This window comes from Kogia breviceps, chromosome 4 (assembly GCF_026419965.1).
Source record: "Kogia breviceps isolate mKogBre1 chromosome 4, mKogBre1 haplotype 1, whole genome shotgun sequence".
NCBI classification, from domain to species: Eukaryota; Metazoa; Chordata; class Mammalia; order Artiodactyla; family Physeteridae; genus Kogia; species Kogia breviceps.
This window is the reverse complement of record NC_081313.1, coordinates 88,277,777-88,289,218: the sequence shown is the minus strand read 5'-3', so window position 1 is coordinate 88,289,218 and position 11,442 is coordinate 88,277,777. Positions and strand designations below refer to the sequence as shown.

The window sequence follows — 11,442 nt, the reverse complement described above, 5'->3', positions numbered from 1 at the left end:
TGAAGCTTCGCTCACTTGCCTACCACTCACCTCCTGCTGTGCGGCCTGGTTCCTAACAGGCTGCGGACTGGTAGCGATCTGTGGCCCAGGGTTTGGGGATGCCTGCTTTACAGCAAAAATGTGTAGTTCAGAATCATGTGTTCCATGAGTTTATCACATCCCTTTAGTCTCCTTCAGCGTGGAAGGAAATTTATCTTTCAGTGACTTTCATGATCTTGGCACTTTAAAGCATTATAGACAACTTATTTGGTAGAATGTACCTCAATTTAGGTTTGTCTAATGTTTCCCTGTGATGAGATTCAGATTCAGTAAGTCTCTTTGGCAAAAACATCACAGAAGTAATGGGAAAATTATTTTATTTCTGTGGTTAAATTTATTGCTCTCTTTTTTTTTGTTGTCTCTGGATTTTGAGTCATAATTACAAAGCATTCTCCACACTAAGATTAAAGAGGCATTACCCATATTTCCTTTGGTACTTAAATTGTTAGAATTTTACAGTTAGATCTCTGATGAATATGAAATTTATTCTTGTGTATATTGTGAGATCTAATTTTACCTTTTCCCAAATGGCTACCGAAGTCCATCTTTGACTCAGTGATTTGAGATGCCACCCTATCATACACTGAATTTCTTCATGAACTTGGCTATCTGTCTGGGCTTTCTATTCTGTTCTACTTGTCTGTCTGTCTGTCTATTCATGCACCAGTACCACACTGCTTTGATTATAGTGGCTTTGTACTATGTTTTCATGCTTAGTAAGAGTACTCCTCATATTTTTGTTTTGTTTTTTCCTGACAGTACAGGCATGCTTGTTTTTCCACACAAAATTTAGGACCAACTTTCTAACTCTATATTAAAACTTGTTGGTGTTTTTATTGGGGTTGCATAATATTAACTAATTCACTTAAAGAGAATGTAATGAGTTTTCTTGTTCAAGAATAGAGTATATATTTTGCATTTGTTCAAGTTCATGTTTGTGTCTTTCAGGAGTGTTTTAAGGTTTACCACATATAGGTTTTGGACATTTCTTAACTTTATTCTTAAATATTTGTTGCTATCATAAATGGGGGTTTTATTTTTCATTGTGTAGAGGACTTCATATTGAAACTAAACAAACTCTTCTCACCCCTACAGTTCCCTATCCTTCTCCTTTTACCTAAATGAGTTTTTTACGCTATAAGTCATCCCTCTGCATGTGTGTACATCCTTTTATCTATTCTTTCAGCAAGTTCAGGACCCAGAATGTGCTAGGCACAGAGCCAATATAGCCAATCTGTGTAGATGGTACACTGCCTGTCTCCAGGATACAACATGCACACTGTAGTCTATGGTCTATGTAGTGTATGTAGTCTATGTGAAGACCTCACCAGGAAGCCCACAGCATTGTCTCTGGAATCCACACAAAAAGGATATAGTAATGTTTGTACAATGTGACTTGTCATAGAATTACATCTGGAAATAGCTAACAAATATTAGTCACTTTGTTCTCTGAGCAACTCACATAAGCAGTTATCACCTTGTAGTAAATTAATTATTTGATTACATGTCCATCTTCCTTCTTCTGAATCCCTCTTTGAGAATAATGATGTCTTAATTATTTATGAATTAACAATGCTTGGCAAATAATACTAGATGCCCAATAAATGTTTATAAAATGAATGAATGAGAGGATTGTGTCCACTACAAACAGACTCTAGTCTGTATAAGACATAGGTATTGCCTCTTTCTGTGGTTTTATTTTCTGTGCCATGAAAATTAAAAATTGAGATTTTTTTCCTCAGAGTATGAAGAGAATATCATATTTTAGGCTTACTACATTATAAGACATTATTAAAGTGCTATTTCTCCTTAAAATAGTTCTTAGAGTGTGGCTATTCTTCCATGGATTGATAGATCCTCCCAGAGCCTCTCCTTGGTAGACATCTCAAGAAACCAAAGCCACCCATTCATTGTAAGCACTTGGTGTGTTTTCAGACCTCACAGTTTGTAGATTTGTTGGCACAATCAAAACTCTTCTAACTAGGCAAGAAGGATTTCTCTATTGGTATAAAAACCAAGGATATTTTTCCAAAAAGCAACTTTTAGTTGAAACACACTGAACATTGTATGTGTTTATCACAACCACATTCCTTCACTCTAGATTTTACCCCCTCTAAAACCTCAACTTGAACTCACAGTGAGTTTTTAAAGCTTCAGAAGAATACAGTGCTTTCTGACATTTTCCTTGTTTTCTTTTGCAGGAGAAGAGTTGTTCAATTTCATTCTAAGAGCCATTCAATTTGGTAAAAGTCTTCACAAATTCTATAAAGAAATGTTTCATACCATTTACAAGCACATAGCACATTTCTTCCAAGGATTCTCAAGTAGTAAACAAACAAAAGCAATATTCCTAGAAATGATTATGGGAGGAAGTAGATGCCACCCCTGAATCTCTTCTCCCTTGGAGAAAGTGAGACATAAGAAGGTGAAGGGGAAAAGTGTCAAAGATAAAGGAAAGAGCAACAGAAATGATCGGATCTAATCTAAGTTTTTATAGTAAGGGCCATCAGCCTTTCAGAATCAATATTCTAACAGTCATTCATCTTCTCATAGGCTTAAATTTTCAGAGTGTGGGGGAGGGAAATGTGAGGGGGTGGGGATTGTGTGATGACACAGGCCAGCTCACTTGGGTGGGGCTAAGCAGGTGGTAAACCTTCCAACTCTTCTGATTGACTGGGGAAAGCCATTGCTTCTCTCAAAGCATGAGGAAGGGATATTACCACAGGAACTCTGGAGACAGGAAGGAGAAGATAGCATTCCACCCTATTCTGTGAGAAAATGCACTTGAAACGGCAAAATAGGAAAGGCCTACAAAAAACAGTAGGACATGCTTCTGGTGGCTACAGCCAGGCTGAAGGCAACTAAAAAGTAGCCCTTGTGTTTACCCTTGTCTCTGAAAATATAGATTGTTTTTTCTTGTCCTATATCAAAAAGGATTGAGAAATATCACTTTACAGAGTGTACTGAACTTTCATCCTTATAATTTGGGGGAGAATATTATATCTCAGATTTCCTAAATCAATTTATCTTTATTCATAGTAAAAATACAGTTAAGTTATGACAATTATCTCCAAATGTTAAGGTCTAGGTTTCCTGTTATTTCAGGGGAAAAAAAAGGTAAACAAATTAACAGGTGATCCCAGCATGAACAACATGTGTTTGTGTATGTAATTCTTTCTACAACCACCGTTTGAAAAAATTTACATTTTTAGTTCAAAATGCATAATGTCAAGGTGAAAAAAGATAATTTTCTGAAATCTAAGATATTTTCAATCTTTCCACATTTCAAAATGTAGAAGCTAAAACTTTTCTCAAATTCAGGCCATCACAAGAATTCTTAAAAAAACACACTTCAGGAGACTTTCTTTCTTTGTTTCTTTCTTTCTTCCTTCCTTCCTCCCTCTCTCTCTTTCTTTCTTTCCTTCTTTCTTTCTTTATTTTTGGCTGTGTTGGGTCTTTGTTGTTGCACGAGCTTTCTCTAGTTGCAGTGAGTGGGGGTTACTCTTCATTGCGGTGCGTGGGCTTCTCCTTGCAGTGGCTTCTCTTGTTGTGGAGCATGGGCTCTAGCCGCCTGGGCTCAGTAGTTGTGACTCACGGGTTCTAGAGCACAGGCTCAGTAGTTGTGGCGCACGGGCTTAGTTGCTCCGTGGCACATGGGATCTTCCTGGACCAGGGCTTTTAACCACTGCACCACTGGAGAAGTCCCCTCATTTCTTTCTGAGGGAGGTTGACACAGTCTGTGATGACTAGAGGTTTAAAGGTATTTAGAGTTGTTGTTTTCTGTCTGATAATCTAAATAAAGTGTTGATCATAAAATTAAAAGTTATCATCTCCTTAATACTAAAACCAGGATTTTTAATGTTAAAGTTCTATTGATACCTTTTGGTTAACTGAAAAACTAATTCCCCCATTGTTTTTTAAATTATTACAGCCTTTCTCTTGATTTTCCCGATAGCAGTAGAATTTACAATATCACAGGAAGAATGGTCATTTTCTCTGCTTCAGTCATTTTTTTAGGACTCAATAACGGTAATATAAATAAGTCTACTTTAAAATACATAAAAGCATTAAGAGTTTTAAAACAAGCTTTAGGAGGGATCCATAACTACTCCTCCCTCTAACCTGAAGAGATGCAGAATATGCAAGATGACCAAAGAAATTCTGGATTTAAAATCCCTGTGGTAACTATTGATCAGCAAAAATTGAACAGGAAATCTATGGCTAAATTCATGTGATTATTATGGTGCACAATCTGCTATTAAATTGTTTCTGGTTATCACTACATAACCAATATTCTTGGTTGTGGGGAAACAGGTGAACCACCTTGCCAACTTTAGAGACTCAACTTATGACTTCAGTCATGGTACAGCCAGCATCTCTACAATCAACAGCAGAAAACAAGAATGTTCTCTTATAAGTATTAGCAAAGGGTATGTATATTTCCGTTCTTCAGATGACTGTGTTGGTTTAATCTAATTTTAGTGCAAAGATCCATTTGTCTCTGGTTCTGCATCAGATGCAAAAATTACTTTATTTGATTAATTGAGGTCTGGGAAGAATTCTTCCATATGTCGTGATATTCAATTCTAATGCATTCATTAGGAAGAAACAATTCCATAACCTAAAGTAAATCATTTCAAATTGGAATAGTCAAAAAAGAAAACTTAATATCCGTATAGAATTTCGTGTGTTACGTAAGCATGTGCAATCATCTAAAATTAAAACTAATCACTTTGTATCAGAAGCAGTAATAAAAGCCAAAGTTCTACCTCATTGTTCTCTAGTGAAGCATGAATAATTCATGATTCAGGTAAGCTTCCCTTCTCCCCTGAGTCTTCCACAAGATTTTACCAATTTCATTATTCAAAATGTGTCTCTTTAGAGCATTTTAGCTACACTAGAATTGAACTAATACTAGATGTCATACCTTCTGATGTTACTCTTTGTAGATCTGTCCTTCAGCCCTCTTGCAAAGCAGAGTGTGACCAGGTCTTATGGGACAAAACAAGATCTCAGGGCCTGGCCTTGCTTCAGGGCTTCCCACTCTCCCTGAATCTGGCCTGGTTCCTCTCCATATTCTCCAATGTTCTCCTTGAATTCAAATATTTTCTCATTCAGAAGTATCTGGTCCCATCTATCCTTTCCAGAAAGCTGCCTATAATGAAAAATTAAAATTATCCTCTTTTATAGCTGAAAACACCTCTTCTAATAACAGTTTCTACTTCTCAATAAATGCCCCCATCAATAGTGTTGCTAGTTTCATCCATCACATAAATTAAATATTTATTGAGCTTCTACTGTAGGTGATGTGCTGCAGACAGAAAAAAACTCAAAATCTGCCTCCAAGGAGGTGACAGATGTAGCAGATTAAATACTGAAACACCAGTGGTAAAAGGTGCTATTTCACATGGACTGGAGATGTGAAAACAATGACCAGGGGTGGAGCGATTAGCTCTGCACATAGACTGCAATTGAATCAGCAGGTATCTTGGGGGAAATTGAAGAGGTTTCTGCCTGATTAATTCTATTTTGTCTACTAAGCGGGATTTGAGATTCTTTCTTGAGAGTCATGGTGGTTAAAAGGTATGAGGAGAGTAATAAAGGCTTGAAATAGTCACCAAAATGATGGAGAAAGACAGTTGATTAGGAGAATTAGGATAAATTCCAGTCAGCATAAAAGATCAGCATACATTGGAAGCCATGAATCTCTAGAGGTTCCATATCAACCTGGTTGTGTGATTCTCCTTCATGGATGGTAGAGTGAAAACAAGGGACCAAGGTAAACAGTGTTTATGTGTCATAGATCTTTGCCAGAAGGAAGGAAGTGAAGCCAGGACAAGGCTGATAACCTGAGAGATGATGGAGGGATTAGGAGACAGGATACCAGGGAGTATGGCAGTATGAGAACCAACATGGTAGGAAGTTTTAGTCATGTAGTAACATGCAGGGGTCTAAGATTTCATCTGGATCTCATCTGGTTGAAGGATCAGCCATGGAGCAGATGACTGAATGGGAGGACTTCAGGTGAGGAAGAATGCAACAATTCAATGAACTCCTATAAAGCCTCTCTTGGTGTCAGGTACTGTATTAAGTCATGAATCAGACCTTATAAGCACTAAAAGAGTTCAGAGTAAAACTGGTAAATATCCCATTTAGTATGTGATAAATAATAATTGAGATGAAATGCCCAATTATAGTAGGCATACAAAGGAGAAAGTATAGTCAACAACTTGGCAAGTTCAGAGAAGACTTTGTTGAGAAGGTAGTGCTTGCCAGAGTTACTCAAGGGAGTGTAATATTAGGAAATAGACACATGACAGTGATGAAGAGGAGTTGATGGCATCCAGTCTCGTGACTTCCAAGTGAGAGTTGCAAGCACCAAAAGAGTACAGAGGAAAATATCTCCGCTCCAATATCTCTAGCTGTCCTAAATCCCACCTAAACCAGTCAGCATATCATTGCCTCAACTACTGGCCTTAAGTACCACTTTCAACACATCAATTTCCTCTTTAAATCCTTCCATTTCTTTCTAGTTCCTTCACCATTAAAATAAGAAACCTCAACTCTTACATCAGAGAGAAATGAATGTTGTGAGGGGCCTTTTGTTTTCCTTTCCCCTCGCTCCCTGTCCAACAGTATTTCCCACCACTTACCTATCCTATATTTCTGCGATGTGTCATCTGCTTCCCTTCTCTCTGATTCATAAACACTCAGGCCCATTTCCACGTATTTTCCTCATCTGTAATATTTCTCCCAAACTTCCCTTCCAAATTAAGTCATTTTTCACAGTCTGGCTGAAGATCTGTGGCTCCCATGATGCCTTTCCTTGACTATCTCTGAACTATTTTACTGCATATTGTGGTCTTTAGAACTGTGCTATCTCCTGGTATTCTCTAATAGTTCACGTGTGCTAGACTTGTGTTTTCAAATAAGGTCCCTGAGGACAGAGACCTTGTTTTATACCCCTAGATTTCCACAGTGGTTTGTAGAGTATTGAACACAGAATAGGTGTTTCAGAGGCAAATTAATGGGTAGAAGGTACCTGAGTTGGGAGAACTCTTTTTTTTTTAAATTCAAGTTTTACCCCTCAGGCTAAATTCTCTTTATCTGTGAACTGAGGAACCTGGACCCATGATCACTCAGATCCCCTTCACTTGCTGCAGTCTGATTCTACCAATACTAATTATTTTATCTATTTGACAAGAAGCTATGATAATGCTCACCATGCACATCATATTGCTTTTTTTCTAAGAATCTATCACATAATATACACCATATTTAATAGGAAAAAAACTGAATATTCAATGTAAACTTTAATTGTAAGAGTCAAGCTCAATGTATGATTTAATATAGATACTCAAAAAATATTTATAAAATTTATTCGTTCATTCAGCAAATATTTACTGAGTACCTATTATGTGTTTCAGGCACAATTCTAGACTCTGTAGGACACAGTGGTAAATAAAATAGACAAGGTCTTTGCTCTTATGGAACTTATATTCTAGTGGAAACAGATAGTAGGTAAATATATAATATAATGTCACATGTGCTATATCACTCATGTCAATAAGTGCTATGAAGAAAAATAGAGAATAGAAAAAGGAAAGAGAGTCATGGGGGTGGTTACAGATGAGGCAGTCATCTTAATTTCAATTCCATACAGTAAAGATAGGGGCATTCTTGTAGACATGACATAGACATGTATAGGTGTAAACATAGATACAGGTATAGATATACAGATAAATGTAAATGTTCTAGACACAACACTATGTGCCACATAATGAGCTAAAGTGTGTCATACTCATTAGTTTATTTAATTTTCCCAACAATCCTTTGAGATGTACTACCCCATTTTATGAATGAAAAAACTCATATTCAGAGAGTTTAAATAACACATCAAAGTCACTTCCCTAAAAGTGTCAGTACTAGAAACCACATTCTATTTGCATAAGAAAACATGTTCCATTGAGGTTCATGCACAAAAATACTCGAAATAAGAATAGGAAAATAAACCACCATGTATTCTGATTACCAGGAAAGGCAATGGTTTTTCATTTTAAATATGCCTTTAAAAGTCAGAGGTCCTTTGTGTATTTAAGAATTGTAATGGAATATTATACCACCATAAAAGCCAATAAAATAGCTAAATATAGAGATCTCCAAGGTATATTGTTATGTGAAAAGATAAGGTGTAAAGATGTAATATATTATGCTGATGTTTGTATATAAAAGTGGATGGACTTTTTATGTGTGTGTATATGCATAGGATATCTCTAGCAGGATACAAATGTTAGTATCAGTGGTTGCCCTAAAGATGAGTAAGAAGGAGGCTTACTTTTCACTGTATGTAATTTTTATAACTCTTAAAACTCTATGTGCATGTATTGCTTATTGAAAAATTGGTTTGAAAAAATTTAATGGAATAATTAATGTCAAAAAGACACCCGAGGGCTTCCCTAGTGGCGCAGTGGTTGAGAGTCCACCTGCCGATGCAGGGGACACTGGTTTGTGCCCCGGTCCGGGAGGATCCCACATGCCGCGGAGCGGCTAGGCCCGTGAGTCAAGGCCGCTGAGCCTGCGCAACCGGAGCCTGTGCTCCGCAACGGGAGAGGCCACAACAGTGAAAGGCCCGCGTACCGCAAAAAAAAAAAAAAAAGACACCCGAACTCTTGAGTCACCCCAGTGCACCCTTGTTGCCGCGAGTGAGATTGAGGCAATCCTTGCCCACTCAGCTCTCTAGTATCTGCGATTCTTATTCTTTAAGATGCCTGAGGAAGTGCACCATGGAGAGGAGGAGGTGGAGGCCTTTGCTTTCCAGGCAAAAATTGCCCAACTCATGTCTCTTATTATCAATACCTTCTATTCCAACAAGGAAATTTTTACTCGGGAGTTGATCAGTAATGCTTCTGATGCCTTGGACAAGATTTGTTATGAGAGCCTGACAGACCCTTCCAAATTGGACAGTGGTAAAGAGCTGAAAATTGACATCATTCCCAACCCCCAGGAGCTAACCCTGACTCTGGTAGACACAGGCATCGGCATGACCAAAGCTGATCTTGTAAATAATTTGGGAACCATTGCCAAGTCTGGTACTAAAGCATTTATGGAGGCTCTTCAGGCTGGTGTGGACATTTCCATGATTGGGCAATTTGGTGTTGGCTTCTATTCTGCCTACCTAGTGGCAGAGAAGGTGGTTGTGATCATAAAGCACAATGATGATGAACAGTATGCCTGTGAGTCTTCTGCTGGGGTTCCTTAACTGTACGTGCTGACCATGGTGAGCCCATTGGGTCGGGTACCAAGTGATTCTTCACCTTAAGGAAGACCAGACAGAGTACTTAGAAGAAATGCAGGTCAAAGAAGTGGTGAAGAAGCACTCACAGTTCATAGGTTATCCCATCACACTCTATCTGGAGAAGGAACGCGAGAAGGAAATCAGTGATGATGAGGCAGAGGAAGAGAAAGGTGAGAAAGAGGAAGATAAAGATGATGAGGAGAAGCCTAAGATTGAAGATGTGGGCTCAGATGAGGAGGATGATAGTGGCAAAGATAAGAAAAAGATCAAGGAGAAATATATTGATCAGGAAGAACTGAACAAGACCAAGCCCATTTGGACCAGAAACCCTGATGACATCACCCAGGAAGAATACAAAGAGTTCTCGAAGAGGCTTAAAAATGACTGGGAAGATCACTTGGCAGTGAAGCACTTCTCTGTAGAGGTCAGCTGGAATTCAGAGCATTGCTGTTCATCCCTCGTCAGGCCCCTTTTGATCTCCTTGAGAACAAAAAGAAAAAGAACAACATTAAACTCTATGTCCACCATGTGTTCGTCATGGACAGCTGTGATGAGTTAATACCAGAATATCTCAACTTCATCTGTGGTGTGGATGACTCTGAAGACCTTCCCCTGAACATCTCCCGAGAAATGCTCCAGCAGAACAAAATCTTGAAGGCCTTTCGCAAAAACATTGTTAAGAAGTGCCTTGAGCTCTTCTCGGAGCTGGCAGAAGACAAGGAGAACTACAAGAAATTCCATGAGGCGTTCTCTAAAAATCTAAAGCTTGGAATCCATGAGGACTCCACAACCAGCGACGCCTTTCTGAGCTGCTGCGCCATCACACCTCCCAGTCTGGAGATGAGATGTCTCCTCTCTCAGAATACGTGTCTCGCATGAAGGAGACCCAGAAGTCCATCTATTACATCACTGGTGAGAGCAAAGAGCAGGTTGCCAACTCTGCATTTGTGGAGCAAGTGAGGAAGCGGGGCTTCGAGGTGGTGTGCATGACAGAGCCGATCGATGAGTACTGTGTGCAGCAGCTCAAGGAATTTGATGGGAAGAGTCTGGTCTCGGTTACCAAGGAGGGCCTGGAGCTTCCTGAGGATGAGTAGGAGAAGGAGAAGATGGAGGAGAGCAAGGCCAAGTTTGAGAACCTCTGCAAACTCATGAAGAAGATCTTGGATAAGAAGGAGAAGAAGATGACAATCTCCAATAGGCTTGTGTCTTCACCCTGCTGTATCGTGACGAGCACCTACGGCTGGACTGCCAACATGGAGAGCACCACGAAAGCCCAGGCACTTCAGGACAACTCGACCATGGGCTACATGATGGCCAAAAAGCACCTGGAGATCAATCCTGACCACCCCACTGTGGAGACCCTGTGGCAGAAGGCAGAGGCAGACAAGAATGACAAGGCCGTCAAGGACCTGGTGGTGCTGCTGTTCAAAACTGCACTGCTCTCTTCTGGCTTCTCACTTGAGGATCCCCAGACCCACTCCAACAGCATCTACTGCATGATCAAGCTAGGCTTGGGCATTGATGAAGATGAAGTGACAGCAGAGGAGCCCAGTACTGCTGTTCCTGATGAGATTCTCCCCCGCGCCCTTGAGGATGATGAGGATGCCTCTTGCATGGAAGAAGTAGATTAAGAATTTCTACCTGCAGAATTTGTTCCCTCTGTATAGTGTCCCCATGGCTCCCCCAGCAGCAGCCCCAGTGGCCTTGGCCCACTTGGTTCCTTCTGCTGATGTCTAGTGGGTTTATTTCTGTCCTTCTGTCTAAAGCAGGATAAAAGGGCCTCAAGCCCTATCCCTTTCCACATTTGACATGGGGTTTGAATGTTGTGTATTGTGTTTTTTTGTTTGTTTTGTTCTGAAATTAAAGTATGCAAAATAAAGATGATGCAGGTTTTTTAGTTTAAAAAAAAGACACCGAAATTTTTGATAAAATAAGCTTTTGCAATTAGATCCTTTTCTTAACAAGGCATACACATTTTCCATGGGAGAGCTTTCACGTGTGGCCACACTGAAAATTAATGTTATGAGAAGCTTGGCCTACTTTATGATTGTTGAATCACGATCCTCTACAACCAAAGAATAAATGAACACTTGGATGAGTAAGAAGTG

General features: G+C 39.3%; 1 pseudogene; it reads left to right on the top strand.

The window, feature by feature from the left end:
• The first annotated feature begins 8,743 nt into the window (after positions 1-8,743).
• Positions 8,744-11,163, top strand: LOC131756265 (heat shock protein HSP 90-beta pseudogene; annotated as a pseudogene).
• Positions 11,164-11,442: the final 279 nt, after the last annotated feature.